The following is a 20,242-nucleotide window of genomic DNA, read 5'->3' as shown; positions in this document are numbered from 1 at the left end:
AAATGCCCCCTTGAAGGAGGACAGAACCCCATCTATTTAAAACTTAGCAGTGATTTGAATGCAGTGGGTGTCTGTTCAGACCACATTTCAGAATATTTAAATCAATAGGACTTAAAAGCATTCCATTGCTTTCAATAGCACATGTATGGCAATCCTAAGCAGAACTCAGAAGCAAGTCCAATTGGGTTCCTTAGTAATTATACTTAGGACTGCAACTTTAGTTGCAAACAATCTTTATTGGATTGTGCCAAAAAACGAGCATATTCTGAAAGACATGGGAGGCTTTTAAGAACACAAAATGTATCACTCTGAAAAATTTGCCCATGGGGTTTTACTTAAGACTGAGCAGAAAAATACACTTTATTTCTGATAAGCAGAGCTGATGTATTGGTGGATGAACAAGCATGTTGGGTACGAACTAAGAAAAAAATTCCTACAGAATGTTGAGTTGACCATAGGTGAAAAGAGTAGTTGTAAATTTGCAAGTGACTGACCATGGAATCTAAAACATGTCTACTCAGAAGGAAGTCTTGTTGAGTTCAATGGACTTACTCCCACATAAGTGTGTATGGCATTGCAGCCATAGTCTCTAAAATGGTTTGGAACTGAGGACACCAGATTGCATGACTGTTATTATTTGCACTGCCACTGGGTCATTGTAAGGTTTTTTTTGTCTCACATGCCTCTTGTTTTTTTCTCGAGTCTCCAATATTTAACATAAGAACATAAGAACATAAGAAGAGCCTGCTGGATCAGGCCAGTGGCCCATCTAGTCCAGCATCCTGTTCTCACAGTGGCCAACCAGGTGCCTGGGGGAAGCCCGCAAGCAGGACCCGGGTGCAAGAACACTCTCCCCTCCTGAGGCTTCCGGCAACTGGTTTTCAGAAGCATGCTGCCTCTGACTAGGGTGGCACAGCACAGCCATCATGGCTAGTAGCCATTGATAGCCCTGTCCTCCATGAATTTGTCTAATCTTCTTTTAAAGCCATCCAAGCTGGTGGCCATTACTGCATCTTGTGGGAGCAAATTCCATAGTTTAACTATGCGCTGAGTAAAGAAGTACTTCCTTTTGTCTGTCCTGAATCTTCCAACCTTCAGCTTCTTTGAATGTCCACGAGTTCTAGTATTATGAGAGAGGGAGGAGAACTTTTCTCTATCCACTTTCTCAATGCCATGCATAATTTTATACACTTCTATCATGTCTCCTCTGACCCGCCTTTTCTCTAAACTAAAAAGCCCCAAATGCTGCAACCTTTCCTCGTAAGGGAGTCGCTCCATCCCCTTGATCATTCTGGTTGCCCTCTTCTGAACCTTTTCCAACTCTAGAATATCCTTTTTGAGATGAGGCGACCAGAACTGTACACAGTATTCCAAATGCGGCCACACCATAGATTTATACAACGGCATTATGATATCGGCTGTTTTATTTTCAATACCTTTCCTAATTATCCCTAGCATGGAATTTGCCTTTTTCACAGCTGCCGCACACTGGGTCGACATTTTCATCGTGCTGTCCACTACACCCCCGAGGTCTCTCTCCTGGTCGGTCACCGCCAGTTCAGACCCCATGAGCATATATGTGAAATTCAGATTTTTTGCTCCAATATGCATAATTTTACACTTGTTTATATTGAATTGCATTTGCCATTTTTCCGCCCATTCACTCAGTTTGGAGAGGTCTTTTTGGAGCTCTTCGCAATCCCTTTTTGTTTTAACAACCCTGAACAATTTAGTGTCGTCAGCAAACTTGGCCACTTCACTGCTCACTCCTAATTCTAGGTCATTAATGAACAAGTTGAAAAGTACAGGTCCCAATACCGATCCTTGAGGGACTCCACTTTCTACAGCCCTTCATTGGGAGAACTGTCCATTTATTCCTACTCTCTGCTTTCTGCTTCTTAACCAATTCCTTATCCACAAGAGGACCTCTCCTCTTATTCCATGACTGCTAAGCTTCCTCAGAAGCCTTTGGTGAGGTACCTTGTCAAACGCTTTTTGAAAGTCTAAGTACACTATGTCCACTGGATCACCTCTATCTATATGCTTGTTGACACTCTCAAAGAATTCTAATAGGTTACTGAGACAGGACTTTCCCTTGCAGAAGCCATGCTGGCTCTGCTTCAGCAAGGCTTGTTCTTCTATGTGCTTAGTTAATCTAGCTTTAATCATACTTTCTACCAGTTTTCCAGGGACAGAAGTTAAGCTAACTGGCCTGTAATTTCCGGGATCCCCTCTGGATCCCTTTTTGAAGATTGGCGTTACATTTGCCACTTTCCAGTCCTCAGGCACGGAGGAGGACCCGAGGGACAAGTTACATATTTTAGTTAGCAGATCAGCAATTTCACATTTGAGTTCTTTGAGAACTCTCGGGTGGATGCCATCCGGGCCCGGTGATTTGTCAGTTTTTATATTGTCCATTAAGCTTAGAACTTCCTCTCTCGTTACCACTATTTGTCTCAGTTCCTCAGAATCCCTTCCTGCAAATGTTAGTTCAGGTTCAGGGATCTGCCCTATATCTTCCACTGTGAAGACAGATGCAAAGAATTCATTTAGCTTCTCTGCAATCTCCTGATCGTTCTTTAGGACACCTTTGACTCCCTTATCATCCAAGGGTCCAATTGTCTCCCTAGATGGTCTCCTGCTTCGAATGTATTTATAGAATTTTTTGTTGTTGGTTTTTATGTTCTTAGCAATGTGCTCCTCAAATTCTTTTTTAGCATCCCTTATTGTCTTCTTGCATTTCTTTTGCCAGAGTTTGTGTTCTTTTTTATTTTCTTCATTCGGACAAGACTTCCATTTTTTGAAGGAAGACTTTTTGCCTCTAAGAGCTTCCTTGACTTTGCTCGTTAACCATGCTGGCATCTTCTTGGCCCTGGCGGTACCTTTTCTGATCTGCGGTATGCACTCCAGTTGAGCTTCTAATATAGTGTTTTTAAACAACTTCCAAGCATTTTCGAGTGATGTGACCCTCTGGACTTTGTTTTTCAGCTTTCTTTTTACCAATCCCCTCATTTTTGTGAAGTTTCCTCTTTTGAAGTCAAATGTGACCGTGTTGGATTTTCTTGGCAATTGGCCAGTTACATGTATGTTTAATTTAATAGCACTGTGGTCACTGCTCCCAATCGGTTCAACAACACTTACATCTTGCACCAGGTCCCAGTCCGCACTGAGGATTAAGTCCAGGGTTGCCGTCCCTCTGGTCGGTTCCATGACCAACTGGTCTAGGGAATAGTCATTTAGAATATCTAGAAACTTTGCTTCTTTGTCATGACTGGAACACATATGCAGCCAGTCTATGTCCGGGTAGTTGAAGTCACCCATTACTACCACATTTCCTAGTTTGGATGCTTCCTCAATTTCATATCTCATCTCAAGGTCTCCCTGAGCATTTTGATCAGGGGGACGATAGATCGTTCCCAGTATTAAGTCCCTCCTGGGGCACGGTATCACCACCCACAACGATTCTGTGGAGGAGTCTGCCTCTTTTGGGGTTTCGAGCTTGCTGGATTCAATGCCTTCTTTCACGTATAGAGCGACTCCGCCACCAATACGTCCTTCCCTGTCCTTCCGATATAGTTTATATCCAGGGATAACCGTATCCCACTGGTTTTCTCCATTCCACCAGGTCTCCGTTATGCTCACTATATCAATGCTCTTCTCTAAGACCAAGCACTCCAGTTCTCCCATCTTGGTTCTGAGGCTCCTAGCATTAGCGTACAGGCACTTGTAAGCAGTGTCTCTCTTCAAGTGTCTTTGGCACTTGTGGTTAGGCCTGTGGTAATTTTGCTCTTCTGAATTTATATCCTGTGCCCCTGCTCTCACAATGCCTACTTCTAGGCCTACCCCTTTTAAAATTTCATCATTTCTTTGGTTTTTATCCCAGGGGGGAGGTTTATTCCGAACCGGACCTTTCTCAGCTCCTGTCGGGTTTCCCCCCTCAGTCAGTTTAAAAGCTGCTCTGCTACCTTTTTAATTTTAAGTGCCAGCAGTCTGGTTCCATTCTGGTTCAAGTGGAGCCCATCCCTTTTGTACAGGCCCGGCTTGTCCCAAAATGTTCCCCAGTGCCTAACAAATCCGAACCCTTCCACCCGACACCATCGTCTCATCCACGCATTGAGACTGCGAAGCTGGGCCTGTCTGGCTGGTCCTGCGCGTGGAACTGGTAGCATTTCAGAGAAAGCCACCTTGGAGGTCCTGGCTTTCAGCATCCTACCTAGCAACCTAAATTTTGCTTCCAGGACCTCACGGCTGCATTTCCCCATGTTGTTGGTGCCAACGTGCAGCACGACCACTGACTCCTTCCCAGCACTGTCTACCAAACTATCTAAACGACGGGCGATATCCGCAACCTTCGCACCAGGCAGGCAAAACACCTTGCGGTCTACACGCCCATCACACACCCCACTGTCTATGTTCCTAATGATCGAATCACCCACTACAAGGATCCCTCCACCCCCTGGAGATATATCCTCGGCACGAGAGGATAGCTGCTCATCCCCCAAGGAATGGGTCCCTTCTAAGGGATCGTTTCTCTCTTCCTCAGCTGGATGCTCTCCTTCCCCGAGACCATCGTTCTCCATGATAGCAGGAGAGCTATCATCGTTGGAGTGGGACACAGCTATAACGTCCCTGAAGGCCTCCTCCACACACCTCTCTGCCTCTCTCAGCTTTTCCAGGTCCGCCACCTTGGCCTCAAGGAAATGAAGTCATTCCCAGAGAGCCAGGAGCTCATTGCACCGAGAGCACACCCACGACTTCTGTCCAACAGGCAGATAGTCGTACATGCTGTAGGCGGTGCAAAACACTGGAAAGCCAGTAGAAATGTATATTTCTACATACATTTCTGCTACAAATAAGTGAAAGGGAAACGATTCAAGAAGCAACATCCACTTCTAATGTCTATATCTGCATGTCTTTGTATATTGTAGAAAAGGTCAGTTTGAACCAATATAGCTGTCTTTCTCAGTGAATATTTTTCTGCACACCTTTGCTGTTTGAAAAGATGTACAGTTTTTATGATTCAATGTAAATCACAAGTCCTTATTGCTTAGCCAAGGGCCATCACCGATCACAAAACAGCACAATTTAATGCAGAAAACAAACTGAGGTATTTTAATTAGAAATGTAGAACAGAGGACTGAACTTTTAAAACAAAATCTACTGCCACCCCTTAACAAGCAGTGTGATGACATACAAGTTGCATGTCGTACAAGCACTATCTCAATTGTCTTTTCAGAACTCACTGAAAACATTCCTTTTCCAATAAGCCTTCTAAGTGGAGATTCTTAATCCAGTCTGTATCTGTATTGTACTTGAAATGATTTTTTAAACATGTTTTTGTTGCTGATGTTTTTATTGTTAAATGGCTTTGATATGTTTCATGGAAAGTGGCTGAGAAATGAAATGAAATAATGAATAACAACACTTAAGCCATGGGACAAAAGTGTTCCATGTCCATCTAAAATTAACTATGCCATCAATATATACCAAGGGGTAGGACTGAAGGGGAGCTGACAGACAATTCCCCAGCCTTTGAAAAATTGTTTCAACTTTATGGAGGCTGAAGGGCAGGGTAAATTAAGGATTTATTCTTCAGTATCATTCAGGATTGCTTCTCGAATTAATATTCCTTATGTAGTCTTAAGGCAAGCCTTAGGACTTTCTAATTTATGTGTGCATACAAATGTCTCATATCCTACGACCATTACTAGACCATCATCCTGTTCTCACAGTGGTCAACCAAATGCCTTTGGGAAGTCTGTAAGCAGGACCTGAGTGCAAGAACACTCTCCCCTCCTGTGGTTTCCAGTAACTGGCCTTTCGAAGCATATGTGACCAAGGCTCAGGGAATCTGGGAAGTATATGCTGAAACCAGGCAAACTCTTCAGGCTTTTAGGGGGAAAATTACTTTATTAGACAAGCCCCTCACAAATGTTGGGCCTCATGAAAGGAATCAAGTCCTGAATACAGTCTTGATGCTTAGTCCCTTTGCTTCTGCAGGGCCCTGCCTGTTGCCCAGGTAAATCAGATGGAGATGTCTCTTCCTTGACACACACATTGCAGGCTGCCAGTTCCCCTGCTCCTCGTATCCATTCTGTCCCAGGTTGACTCTCTCTTCCTATCTCCCTTCCTAGATTTTTCTTCCTCAATCTTCTTCTCACAGAGCCCTCTCCAACTGACCTTTTTCAACGGTCCTTTCTGCTCCTGCTCCTTTCCCCCCAATGTTCTATTCCCCATGGTAACTGTTGCCATGGCACATACCACCTCTGACTATGGAGGCAGAGCATAGCCACCATGGCTAGTAGCCAATGATAACCTGTATTTGTCTCCTCCTCTTTTAAAGCCATCCAAGTTGGTGGCCATCACTGTCTTTTGTGGGAGCTAACTCCATAGTTTAACTATGCTTTGTGTGAAGAAGTACTTTCTTTTGTCTGTTCTGAATCTTTCAACAGTCAGCTTCATTGGTTGTCCATGAGTTCTAGGGTTATGGGAGAGGGAGAAAAATTTTATCCACATTCTCCATGCCATGCATAATTTTATACACTTCTGTCATGTAACCTCTTACTCGACTTTTCTCCAAACTAAAATACCCAAATGCTGCAGCCTTTCATCATAGGGGAGTAGACTTGGGCTGTACCTGTATTGTTATGGTTTTAGGGTCTGTACAGAAACACTGTATATGTTATGTGGCCTCTGTGGCTGTCATAAGGCTTTCCATTGTTATGTTGTTACAAGCCTGCTTAGCAGTGGCTACATGGTGTCAGGCTCTGAGAGAAGAGAGACAGGATTGTTTTGAGAATGTAGTAGATGGGCTGGATCAGGTAAAGTCATTCTGATTGGTCTGGGGACAGCAGACTCTGGTTGGATGGAGGTTCTAGGCAGTTGGGAGTTACCTATCAGTGAGCCCGTTAGTTGGTAGAAGTCAGTTCATGATGGCAGTTTGAAGAATAAGACCAGAGAATTACTGAGGTCTGTATCTTAATACCCAGTGTGCTGAGAATACTTGTGCAAGATCAGGATATGGGAGCCAGTGACTGAGTTGGGCTGAGAGGTTGTCCTGTGTAAGGTGTTGTCCAGAGTAAGGTGACACAAGTGGGTTTTTAATGTTGGCTAAACTGTCCAAGCAGCCAGGAGGACAACCAGAGGAGCTTTGGGGTACAGAAGCGGATCGTCCCCAGTAGGTGGACTGGGTTGTGGGAGTCATTGACTGGGGTGGAGATAGGCAAATTGGTCTGAGATCAGAGACACTTACAGGCTAGTATAAGCAATGGTGTCTTTTGGGTTTTTAGAAACTGCCAGCAAGCGCCTTTAAAGGCCCAATATAAGTGTCAGTATTCTCTCATGTAAATAGTATCCCTTTAATACACCTACAATCTTAATTTATGGTTTAACCTGTCTCTAGTGTTGGTGTCCATCTCATGCCCATAGCCTATATATTATAGTATAGCATAGTGTACACACTGCTAGGAGGGTTTTTTTTAAGTATTCTGCATGAATTGGTGGCAGTGGAAAATTAAGAAGACCTGTGTTTACACAAAGAGGCTGAAAGGGACCTGGGGATCTCTGACGGGCTAAAGACATTCTGAGGCACATGTAGCCCCGCCCTTCAAAGATTTAAAAACAAAATGCAGCTGCAGAGGCTGCAATCTGAATCTGAGTATCAATTTTATTTATATACAATCTTTCCATATATGCTCAAGGTGGTTGACATCACCTGGATATTTATCATCATATAAATATCAAAATATTACACAACAATCCATTAAGGAATGCATCAAAACATGATCTAAGGATTATGAATTGTATTTTCAGAAACGATCAGAAATGGGAGACCTCTGTAGGGGAATACAGGTTCCCATATCATTTTCCACACAGAAGGAAAGGCAGCAAGGGCTGATTTTCAGCACATACATACACATAACCACCAAAGGGAAAAGAATTATGAAGCCCACCCACCCCTGCAGATTGTAGTTTTCATGGCTGCATTTTTTGAGCAAAAAAAAAAAAACTTCAAGAGAAAACTGCACAGGTCTCAGTACCATACACAATGTGGTCTTCATATTAGGAACGTAGGAAGGTGCCTTATATGGAGTCAGAGCATCAGTCCATTTAGCTCAGTATTGTCTACACCAGTGGTTCCCAAACTTTTTCCTCCCACAGACCACTTGAAAATTGCTGAGAATCTTGGCAGACCACATCATGATTTTTCTGCCTATTGTAGCAATTGTAATGTGCTGTTCTAGATGCTCTATGTTTTTAAATTATATTGTATTGCTTCTTTTGTGTCTTATGTATGGGATTGGATCGTATTCCATAGCATTCAAATTGTAATACAATAAAATACAATACAAGCAATAAAAGAAGCAATTCAAATACAATTAAAAATAGATATATTTAATCCACAGATTTGCCGCAGACCACCTGAATAAAGCTTAGGGTGGTCCACAGACCACAATTCAGAAACCCCTGGTCTACACTGACTGACAGTAGAGCTCCAGGATTTCAGATAGAGGGGATTCTTAGCCCTATCTGGAGATGTCGCGGAGTGAACCTGGAATCTTCCACATGCAAAGCAGATGCTCTACCACTGAGTTATGATTGTTCCCTTTAACTGTTGAGCCACCCCAACCATACTGCTTGCCAAGAAAAGCCCAGAACAAACATTTCATGGTGACATACATGAGAGGGGGTTGAAAAGAGAATTAATAATCCCTCCTCCCATGCCCTGAGGTTACATTTCCTTAGGAATGAATTGATTAGTTCTGGTTCAATGATGTAATGAGGAAGTGTTGCTGTGGAGCAAACTCTACAATGCCAAAATAATGCTGCATATGTCACTTTTTAAATGAGGTGTTAGGGAGATTCCCACCTCATTTGAGCAGTCATAGAACAGTCAAGTGAACTTCAGGGGACAACACTTATTACAATAAAAGCATTTGTTTGTATCATGACAAAATGAGCTACAGCAAGCTACACTCTACCTCTAACAGGAAATCAATTGCATGTGCCATTTACATGGACTGTTTGTTAAATTATATCCTATTTTGCAAACAATTTGTTTTCATTCTATCAGATCAGTTCCACTAGGACATAATGCACTAAAATAAGTTTTTCTCCCTAGCTTGCATACACAACACACATCATCATGTGATAAAATACATTTGTGCTATGTAGATTAAAGGTGTGTATATTGCTTACATAAAAATCAAAGCCCTTAAGAGAATTAATCTCTGTTATCTTTTCGGTGCCTACTGAAGATGTTCCTCTTTCAACAAGCCTTTTAAGTTGAGACCTTATCCTACACAGGAAGTGGATTGGACTGTGAAAGACCAACCCAAATGGTGTTTGCATTTTGACCAATTTGTAGGGCAGTACAATATCTCAGAGAGGAGGTCAGGTCTCCTGCTCCCCTGGTGCATTCAGTATAGCTGCCCAATTTCCCTGCTTTTTAAAGTTTGATAGAAAGATCTATGGGCTATAGGTACATTCTTAAACGGCAAGGTTTTTTGCCTATTAGTGAATTTTGTTTATGGGCTTGAGTTTGGGGTTATTGTTTTTTGGTTCTTTGTGAAGTGGCTCCTGCATGCTGTAATATTTTAAAACAATACTTAATATACATGAAAACAAGTTACCAGGCAAGATTTTGATGGCAACATAGGATAGCCTGAATTTCAGATATGTATGCATTCATGCCTTTTCCCTCCATTTTGATCACTGACTTAAGCCTTTGCTACACAGAATAGTCTCTGCAAGACATATCAATGCACAGGACATCATAGGAATACAGTGAACAAGAACTTGCTGTACCTCAACATTGTGCTTCATGCTGAGAACTCTGAAGTAGTTAAATTAGGCTTCCAAAAAGCTGCTGTTGTACACACTTGGATGTTGATTGCAAGTATTATCTTAAGAGACTTATTTGTTACATTTGAAGAAAATTGCTACTCTCTAAAAGGCCCTTCCTCCCCCTGCTTTCGTACTTCTTCTGATGGCTTCACAGCAGCTTCGGTAGCAGGCAGGTGACTAAATGGCACCATCCCTCTCAAATGGGTGTTACCCTATTTTGAAGGGTGAAAGTGAAAGGAAAAGTACACATCCTAATGTTTGGGAAAGGGTATTTCATTCTGTTTAGGAACAAAAGGGCAGATTGCATTGCAGTTTGCAGCCACTCTGGTTTACATGCACAAAAGCATGATGGCAAGATGAAAGAAGGACCTAGCACAGAACATGTTGACTTCCTACTTCAGATTCTAGTGCTGTAGTGTCTCTGCAAGGAAGCTGGTTGCCCTGATGAAAGGGTGAGTCTGCAAAAAAAGCCTGTCAACATGAGGATACAAAGATGAGGGGAAAGTGCTCATATATGAGCCTCTGTGATCTTGCCATACACAGTGTAGAAAAGAAAGGTACATTTCTTTTTTATACGTATGTAATTCTTCATAGTGATTGTTGTTTTGGGGTGCGGATGTGGTCATGGGTTGCCTGATTCATTCAGACATCTGATTGATGCATTGTTATGAGAGTGACTAGGTGATGCAAACCACCCTTCAGTGTCCTGCTTGCTTTGACAACTATGCTCCAGAGACTAGGTGAAACCAAATGTATAGCTGGCCATCTCAGAGTTCTAATTAACAACTCCAGAGTATGTCCCAGGTACCATGTGTAGGTCAGCAGTATGCTTTTCTGTCTGCACTGAGCTGCTGATATTGTATGAGCAAAAGAATTGGCAGTGTAATCGTAGGAACGCTGATACTGTATATGAGAAACGCAATTAACAGTGTAATCATAAGAACATAAGAGCCCTGATGGATCAGGCCAAGGGCTCATCTAGTCCCACATCCTGTTCTCACAGTGGCCAACCTTATGCCATTGAGAAGCCCACAAGCAGTATATGAGGGCACTTATAGGCCTCTCTCCATTTGTGATTCTTAGAAACTGGTATTCAGAGGCATAGACAAGTTTACATAGAAGTCCCAATGTGTTCAAGTGTACAAAGGATTAGAGCTTAAGAACACAAGAAGAATGTATTTATTTATTTAAGTACTTGTAAGATGCCTTTTGTGGCGAAGCTCTGAAAAGGTGATGTAAATAAAAATAACCATACAACATAAAATCACACTTCAATAAACTAGTTAGTTAAAACTGCAGTCTAAAACAATATGCAATCCAGCAATTTATCTAAAAGCAATACAGAAAACACTATAAATCCTTTAAGATATATATATCCTTCAAATCAGCAACATAAATCAGGTGTGGGGAACCTTCAGCCCTCCAGATGCTGCTGAACTACAACTCCCATCAGCCCCAGCAAGCATTGTCAATGGTCAGGAATGATGGGAGTTGTAGTTCAGCAACATCTGGAAGGCCAAAGGTTCCCCATACCTGCTATAAATTCTTGAAGAGAAAGGTACCCCAAAGAAGTGGTTTTTTTACAGCTTGTTTAAAGCATGGACTGATGGGTCCATGCCCACATCACTTGGGAAGGAATTCTATAACGATGGAGCTACCACTGGTAGGGCCCTGTCTCTTGTGCCTATCGATATTAAAGGTGGGGCTATGAGCACGTTCAGTGCTGATCTCAAAACGCAAGCAGGTTTATATGATTGAAAACGGTGCTTCAAATAACCTTGAAAGCCCTCATTAGTATGGGTCCAGCTTAAAACCAGCACTTTAATTTGGGCTTGGAAATGCAACAGTGACCACCTGACCCCCACTAGCATCTGGGCAGCCACATTTTGCACCGTCTGAAGATTCATATAAGTATGTAGAGCTCATTACAATAGTCTAAGATGGATATCATTGAGGCAAGGTTGCAAAGGCTTCATCTGCCTTCTACAGACAGGGTTATAATAATAATAATAATAATAATATTTAATTTGTTTGTTGCCTATCTGGCAAATGGCCACTCTAGGCGACGTACATTAAAATGAGATAAAATACAACAATAACAATGCAGTCATATTAATAACAGTAAATAAAAATACTGGACAGTCATCAATACATATAAAAACAATTATATTAACAGTATACGATAGATGACAAGATCAAGGAGATTTACCCCTCCCAAGGACCTCAAAGGCCTGTTGGAATAGCCACATCTTCAGGGCCTTGCGGAATACCTCTAGGGAAGGGGCATGTCGAAGGTCACATGGGAGGGAGTTCCAGAGAGTGGGGGCCACCACAGAAAAGGCTCTCTCCCTAGTACCCACCAACCTAACTATTTTGGCTATTATAGGTAGTATACCAGCCTAAACTGCTAAAATAAACTCCTAGCCACTGATACCTCCTGTGTCTCCATAGATGGTGCTGAGCCCTGGAGTTGTTGGATCAGGCTAAGATAATTTTAGAGGATTGTGCTCAAAGAGACTGAATTTTTGCCACATTTACCCAAAATGTGACAGCATATGCAATCTCATAACAGAGCATTCCTAGGGCCCTGTTATACCATTCCCTGTAGTAATAGCATAGCTGCCATCTGGTTCCATAGGAGTTAGAGCCTATATTGACAAATGTATGGCCAAGAATCTTGCCTTGCCATCAAGCCAGTTCTTGGTAGAAAAGGACTATGGCAGGAGCAGCCTTGAGCTCTATGACCCAGATGTCATGATCAACTCTTGGGACAGGCGTTCCTGAGACGGGCTTGCACTTTGCCCCTCTGCTGAGGCCAAGACAATCAGACGAACCTAAATACTCATTAGGTGTAGGCATAAGGGAGTTTATTCCTTTGTTCAAGGATGGAAGGCCTACATGTAGAAGCCTAGCCTAGCTAAAGATCATTATTCAAGCATTTTTATAAGCTTCCTTGAAGTCCTAAATGGAGGGAAGTCTGGATAAATCTAATAAATAAAGGAAGATGCTACTTTCAAAGAACAGGGGACATTTCACTTTATGAATTCCATTGTGATTTCCAATTGGGTAAATGGATGGCATTGTTTGCCTGTTACAGAATGAGGAATGCATTACATCAGTTTCTTATTTACTTAGGATTTTGTAGGAGACTGACACAGAAGAAAAGACCCTGAATCCCCCTCCTCAGATAATTACACTGCCGCAGGATCTCAATTTAGCTGGGAACTTACATTATGATACTTGTTGCCTGAACTAAAAGTTTTATGCTAACTTCTTAATTAAAATATGAAGAGATATTTTTCTTTTGTGGCTAGAATCTGGGTCCAATTTGACTCCTTGGTGGGCAATAGGATAACAGGTGATTGAACTGTCCGTAACTAGCCACTCCTGCAGTAGACAGGAGTCAAATCATATATTATGTAGAGGGCTTGCCATATTTACATCCATTACACTTCAAGGGAATATTTTTTTCAGCCCCCATTTTCCTGTTTAATGAAAACATTTCATATTTTTTAATTTGTTAACTGTTTCTGCACATTCTGACAGACACTTTTGTCGCATTGATGAAAAAGATGGATGTAGGAATTTAAAACATATCTCAGACACCCACACAGGATACATACTTATTTTTGAAAAAATGGTGTTGCCATTTGTCTTTTTTTAATTTTCAAAAGATTTATTGAATAAACATTTATTGAACAATAAATCAAGAAAAACAAGAGTATGTTAAGCTGCAAATAAAATTAGTCAGATCCTTCATAAGATTACAGCCTAGACCAGTGCAAAGCCAATGTACTTTAGTATGCCTATATTTTCTCTAGAGAGCCAGTGTAGCGTAGTGGTTAGAGTGTTGAATAATGTCATGGGAGACCTGGGTTCAAATCCCCACACAGCCATGAAGCTCATTGAGTGACCTTGGGCCCGTCACTGTCTCTCAGCCTCGCAGGAAGGCAATTGTAAACCATCTCTGAATACCGCTTACTATGAAAACCCTATTCATAGGGTTGCCATAAGTCAGAATCAACTTGAAGGCAGTCCATTTCCATTTATATTTCCCCTGCTTCCTTCAGGTCAAGTCCCTCAGAATCCAGACAGAAGTGTACCCCCAACAAGCCCCCATCCTATAGTCTCAAAATATCAGCCAGCAGAACAGCTAAATATGTCTCTTTGTTTCCAAGGGGCTGTGACGCTCTTCCAAATGAGAAGAAGATGCAATAAACGTGTGCCATATTATACAGCCACGAGAATGGCTGTATACTATACCCAGCATGGATTTTTCACATTCTGCAATGTTAAATTAAAAATACCCCCATGCCATTTGGATGCTTCCCATAAACTCATTTCAAAACAAAACCTTACAAAATGTATAGTCCTGAACTCAGAAAAGCTTGCTTAACAACCCTTTAAGCAGAGCTTGGAAAAGTTACTTTTTTAAACTACAACTCCCATCAGCCCCAGCCAGCATGGCCACTAGATTGGGCTGATGGGAGTTGTAGTTCAAAAAAGTAACTTTTCCAAACTCTGCCTTTAAGTTTTCATGGTGACACACAAAACAGTCACAGAGAATTGAGTGTAAAAAGAAAGAGGAAAAAACCCAGACCCCTGTTGGACTTTGTTATGTCAGTGTTCTCATAATTTGTTGAAATTAATTAAAAATCAACCATGTTCACAGAGTACCTGTAATCCTATTACTGACCTTGCCCCATACTTTGACCTTCATATTCTGCAGTATAAAAGTTAAAAAAATGCCTGTCCAATTTTTAATTAATTTATGAAATTTAGCATTGGAGTCAATGATAAGCCCAGACATGCTCAGTAAGAACCAAATGTCAGTGTTCTAAAAGTCAGACCCATAGCTACTTGGCTTGGCTAATCAGGGGGCCACACCCAAACCAGACATTTATTTTACTTGAGACAGTCATGGCTTCCTGCAAAGAATCCTGGAAAGTGTAGTTCATGAAGGGTGCTAAGAGGAGACTCCTATTCCCCTGACAGAGCTCCAGTGGCCAGAGTGGTTTAACAGTCAGACGCTCTAACTGAAGCTCTGTGACGGGAACAGGACATCTCCTAGCAACTCTCAGCACCCTTCACTAACTACACTTCCCAGGATTCTTTGGGAGAAGCCATGACTGCCTAAAGCGGAATAAAGGACTGGTATGGATGTGGCCAGGGACAGCTTTGGTTTAAATTTGGGTGGGAGGCTACATGTGCCTGCTGTAGAATAAAAAGGTGGGAGAAACAGTGAAAAAGTATGATACTGTTCACAATGCTTTCCTTTTGGAAAGGGGCTTCCCCTCTGCCCAGTGCCCACCCACCCAATCTCCTCCCCGCCTCCTCCCCTCCCTGCCCCTCCCCTAGGTCAGCTTCACCTATCCTAAGCATGATTGCACAGGAGTAAATCCCAGTGAAACTCAAACAGCATGCATGTGATCAAACCTGCCCTCTCCTCCTCTTCCCTCCTATCCCCTCCCTCTAGCCCCTTCCCTCTCCCTTCTTTCATCCCTCCCTCTCTCATGGGACTAAATCACATTGAACTCAATAAGCACAAAAATGATCTGACTTGCCTTTCCCCTCATTTCCCTCTCCTTTCCCTTCCTCCTCCCCTCTTCCTTCTTCCTCCTCCCCTTCCCACTCCAGACCTCCCTCCCTCCCTCCCTCTCCTGCTGTCTATGGTCAGTTTTACCCATCCTAAGCATGATTGCACAGGAGTAAATCCCATTGAACTCAATAAGCATGCAAATGATTAAACCTGCCATCCTCCTCTCCTCCCCCTCCTGCCTGCTCCCATCCCCCACCTCCCTCTGCCCTTCCTCCCCTCCCTCCTCCTCCCCTACCCCTGCCCTTGCTCATCCTCCCCTACCCCTGCCCTTGCTCATCCTCCCCTACCCCTGCCCTTCCTCCTCCTCCCCTCCCCAATTCCTGTGGTCAGTTTCACCTATCCTATGCATGATTGCAGGGGAGTAAATCCCACTGAACTCAATAAGCATGCAAATGTCAGTCCTCAGCAAACTTGTACAGGATCCCATTTCTTACCTTCCAGATTATAAAGCATAGAAATTCACTAAGAGGCAAAAAAAAATCCTTGCAGTTTAAGAACATACCTATAGCCCACAGATATTTCTATCAAACTTTAAAAAGCAGGGAGATTTTACAGCTATAGTGATTGTGGCCTATTGCCGAAATAAAACACAAACACCATTCATTGGGTTAAATCATGGGCCACTTTATTAAACGGAATCAATTAGAATAATGAACCTGCAGAGGGGAAATCAAGTGCGGGAGCTTGCAGCCATAGGGCGACTAAACCTTGCCTGAGCCCGGGGCTGCCCTATGCCAGACCCCAGCTCAAGCCACACCCTGAAGATGTGTAGGGGGTCCAACCCGCATCACCGCCCCCCAGAGCCGTGAAACTCCGAGCGGATGAGGCACGTTGGCCCCAAAGGCGGCCCGTGTTCTGCCCCCTGGGCCGTATAGCCCTGAGCTGCAGGCCCCCGGAGCGCCAATCACCCCCAAAGGTGCCTAAAGGTGTCACCTAGCTGCCCTTTCCCTTTAAACCTTTTCCCGCACTTCTTTGCCATAAAAGGGGGACAAGCCTCTGCTTAGTCTCCCTTTACCCCACACCCGATAAGAATCTCGTGCAGACCCCTCTGCAGGTCCATCTGGAAGATGCCATCGTTGCCCCACAAACTGCATGTCCACGCATGCCTACTACTGAGGGCCTTGCCCTCCATGTCTGACCACAGCAGACGACCCAAGGCTACCGAGGCCTCAACTGCATGTCCTCACATGCCTGCCACTGAGGGCCTTGCCCTCCATGTCTGACCACAGCAGACGAACAGATGCTATTGTGGCCTTAACTGCATGTCCTCACATGTCTTGCCACCCAGGGGAATGACCACCACCTGCAGAACCTTCCGCCCTGAACCCTGCTGGAACAACATGGGTAGGAGACCATTCCAGTGCATACTCTGTCGACCCAGCCACCAAACTGTGGCCCACCATCCGAGGCCCAGCTGTGAACCAATGTGCGTTTGCGGCCCCAAGGCCAGCCTATGAGATCATGCCATGGCTGCAGAGTAGGCTGCGCGTCTGCTCCATCCCCATCCAGCAACCTGCCAAAACAGAAACAATCGTGAACAGTTGGGTCGCGGACCTTCAGACTCACCCCCAGGGTGAATGTATTCCATGCGCCCCCTACTTCCACCTCCTAATGGCGTGCACCTGCATATACCAAAACCAAATGGACCGTCCCAGGTAGGCAATTCCACTGCCGGGTAGGCAACCCCCATTCCGGAGGAGCATGTCCCTCAAACCCCCATGGGTCTGCTCCCAGGCACTGCGACACTAGACTGAAACTTTATAAGGGAAGATCCCTCCCCCTGAATATCAGGCAACCAGGCCTGTAGCTTCAGGCCAAAAACACTATGACGCCGTCATGGGGAAATGTCCAGTCCAGGGGGAGGGTAAAATAATGTGGACTAACTCTTCCACCCCTGGTCTGCCTGGAAGTCTGACCTGGCCCCCAAACACCCTCGCCCCCCATCCGGAAGGCTCCGAATTAAGTGTGAGGGCCGCTACATGCAACTGCTGAGCTTTGAAGCATGATGGTCTCAGGGCACCTCCCTGATCAACCATCCCTGGCGGGTCAGGTGAACATGGAGGATGAGGATAAGGGGTGTGGGGGTGTGCATGGGCCAGCTGGCCAGCACCTGACATATCCCAAGACATCTGAATGGTCCTAAAGGCCCCCTGCCAGCCTACCTTGCGACACACTGACAGACAAGCTACACTCCTACCATGTGATGAATTCCAGCACGTGATTCATAGGAATAGGCCACACTTTGCATAGCCCCTGCCAGCCCCTAACTCCCAGGAATCCCCTCCTGCCCTCTGATAGCTGGTGAGCATGCTGGGGCAGCAGATAGGCATATGGCCATCTCTGACTCCCTTCCCCCATCTCCCAGTATGCGGTATGGGACTAGCTGAGTCGGTCCTTCCTCTAACTGAAACACCATTGACGTGCCGCAGGAAAGGAGGGGGCCACCACAGGTTGGCGCACAAGGCAGCCAAAAACTTTGAACTTGTGGTAAGGCTGTGAAATCCCTGTTATGGCACCATCACCCCCACCGTAGAAGGCCCCCAACACCTGAAGGGGAGGAAGCAAACACCTTCCCCAGCCCCTGAAAACTGCAGGATCTTGATCTGCAACAGTTCAAGCTTTTCCAGGGCAGCCTGCAGCCCTGGGTCCAAAAGTCAGTCTTCATACCCTGGAAGGTGAACACTGGGGCAGGATCTTCCCTTTCCCCAGCTGCCAAAGGAACCCCCCAGTTCATAGCTACGCTATAAACTGTGCCATCAGGTGCTAATATGCACCCATAGTCTGCCCTACCCGTAAACTGTAAATCATGAAAGTAGTGCCCCACTGCTTCTGAGCCCTCTCGTCTCCAAGAAGGGGCTGAAGTGCTCCATGCAAGAATACAGCAGCCCCTAGGTAATGCTCTGCTGCATAGTTGACTTAACAGGCAAAACTCAGCAGCTCAAAATCCACCGTGTGTAACGGCTGGCAATGCAGGCAGATTAGCTGCCACACTTGCCCATAAGGCATCACTGAGTGACCCCACTTGCATGACAGATGGTGAATCAGGTAGACTTTGCCCACTGCCACTTTGGGCACTATACGGGGGGGGACGCTGAGAGAGCAGAGGTAGGGGATGATGGGAAGGGGCCAATAACCCTGCCCAACTGTATGTCTTCATCAATTGTCCCCTGGACCAGTGCATCCATAGGATCTGGAAAACCGCATAATAAAGAAAAACCACATCATAAAATGAGTCTCCCCATAACTGGGCAGTCTGCAAGCAAGGTCCATAGCCCTCGAGCATAGCTGGGAAGGGACACTTTTTCCGAGCAGCCTCTGCTGGGGGCTGCCCTGGCCCCACATATCCTTCTGGCTTGTTGTTGTGCCTTTAATAGCAGGTTCGTATTCAGCAGTTATTAGATGGCATGGAGTTAAGCAATGTCATCTTCTGATGTCTGCAGATCAAATGACCCTTAAAGGCACAGGACTAGAGGCCTGTAAAAAGGTGGGCACCTTATCTACAGACCAGTTTGTAAACTAGCTAAAGTGAAGATGCAAGCAAATGTGCAGCCTGCACGTGATTAATTCCATTATGTTTAAATAATTTACTCAGAGAAATATGAATTGGACCAATTCTATGCATACTTACTTATGAGAAAATCCCCGAGTGTCTCGCTACTTCTTCCCCTGGAAGGGTGCATGTGATTGCACACATACAGCAGAATCCTATGTGTGTTTACTCAGAATATCACAGATGAAATGGGTTTTAGGACAGAGGTTTATGGGACTTAACTGATGGAAAGGTTCATATATTTTTACCTGGGTTTGAAGAACGTATTTGGGGGGGGGGAGAAGCTTAACAGTGAAAAAAGGGGGGATGAGTTCCCTTTGCATTTTGGAGTTGAGGTAGTTTTGGAGGTGAGGTTGCAGCACTAACTGGGGTCCCTACAGGCTCCTGCCGCCTCCCTTCTGTCTCCAGCTGCCCCCCACCCTCCTCAAAAAGCCCCTGCTCTTTGTAATTACATTGCATTGCTCCAATCCAAATGGCCGCTACGTTATGACAGAGCATCTTTCTAGGTTATTCTGCAAAAGAAGTGGCGGCCACAGGCAGCAGGAGGCTGAAATTTAAAGGAGGATTAAATTTAAAAGAGGATTAGACAAATTCATGGAGGACAGGGCTATCAATGGCTACTAGCCATGATGGCTGTGCTCTGCCACCCTAGTCAGAGGCAGTATGCTTCTGAAAACCAGCTGCCGGAAGCCTCAGGAGAGGAGAGTGTTTCTGCACTCGGGTCCTGCTTGCGGGCTTCCCCCAGGCACCTGGTTGGCCACTGTGAGAACAGGATGCTGGACTAGATGGGCCACTGGCCTGATCCAGCAGGTTCTTCTTATGTTCTTAACCCATGGCTGCTAAGCTCTGGAGGAAACCAGGTTAGGGAAGGCTGACTTATAATCATAAGATCACCTAGCTTTTCATTTTCGTAAACTGTTGTGATACCTCAGTTTGGTTCTTCAGCTGAATCCCTTTTTAAACAGTATTGTCACCGATTGTATCACATTGATTCACCATTCTGTGCAGTGAATTAAATAGGAATTAAATGATTGACAACAAAAATAAGCAGCTGTTTTTTAAACAAAAACACTCAACTAAATTGTACTGAATGGTTTTGATGTTCAAACAAAAATCAACCACCTGAATTCCCACTATCCAGGGATCTGCAGTTCTGACTCATTTAAACTTCAGATGCATTTTCCATCTCCACTGCATATTAACATATCCTCCTGCTAGGATACTTCGAAAAACATGGATTAAATGCT

This window comes from Rhineura floridana, chromosome 3 (assembly GCF_030035675.1).
Source record: "Rhineura floridana isolate rRhiFlo1 chromosome 3, rRhiFlo1.hap2, whole genome shotgun sequence".
In the NCBI taxonomy this organism is placed as follows: domain Eukaryota; kingdom Metazoa; phylum Chordata; class Lepidosauria; order Squamata; family Rhineuridae; genus Rhineura; species Rhineura floridana.
Note: the sequence above shows the minus strand (reverse complement) of the source record.